At 76.5% G+C, this 629-nt stretch overlaps 1 long non-coding RNA gene across 1 annotated transcript in view; it reads left to right on the forward strand.

The window, feature by feature from the left end:
• The first annotated feature begins 344 nt into the window (after positions 1-344).
• Positions 345-629, forward strand: part of LOC113942305 — a 1,507-nt gene continuing 1,222 nt past the window's right edge. The window contains exon 1 of the long non-coding RNA XR_003525890.1: positions 345-473. This is a non-coding gene — a long non-coding RNA (uncharacterized LOC113942305). The remainder of the gene's footprint in view (positions 474-629) is intronic.

Raw genomic sequence — 629 nt, forward strand, 5'->3', positions numbered from 1 at the left:
TGGGCTCGGTTTGGAGGGCCTGGACAGCGCCCCGGTGCCCCTCGGTGCCGGTACCGGAGCCGGTTCCCCCCCCGTGCCCGCCGGAGCCCCCCGGTGCCTCTCGGTACCGGAGCCAGTTCCACCGGTGCCAGAGAGGGTTCCCCCCGGTGCCCGAGCCCTCCGGTGCCCCTCGGAGCCCCCCGGTTTCTCCCAGTGCCGGAGCCGGTTCCCCCCCGTTCCCCCGGTGCCGGTGCCCGGCGGAGCCCCCCGGTGTCCCCCCGGTGTCCCCCCGATGTCCCCGGGAGCCGGTGCTCTGCGGGGCGGGGTCCGGGCCGTGTTTACGCCCCGAAGGGCGGATTTTGGGGGACTGTGACGGAGGAGGGGCCGGCCCAGCCCAGCCCGGCTCGGACGGGGACGGGCACGGCCGAGGGTCCGGGGCCACCGGGCGCTCGCCGGGATGGGGGGACACGAGGACAATTACTACGGCAAACACGGTAAAAGGGGAGGGGGGATCGGGGGGTGCAGGGGAGGGGGGGCTTCGGCAGCGCGGCCGGGGGTCGGGGGCACCGGCACCGGGGGTTCGCCGGGGGTCGGGGGCACCTTCGGAGCTTCGCCGGGGGTCGGGGGCACTTTTAGGGGATCCACCGCGG

The sequence above is a fragment of the Corapipo altera genome, unplaced genomic scaffold (genome assembly GCF_003945725.1).
Source record: "Corapipo altera isolate COAL_440 unplaced genomic scaffold, ASM394572v1 59472, whole genome shotgun sequence".
NCBI lineage: Eukaryota > Metazoa > Chordata > Aves > Passeriformes > Pipridae > Corapipo > Corapipo altera.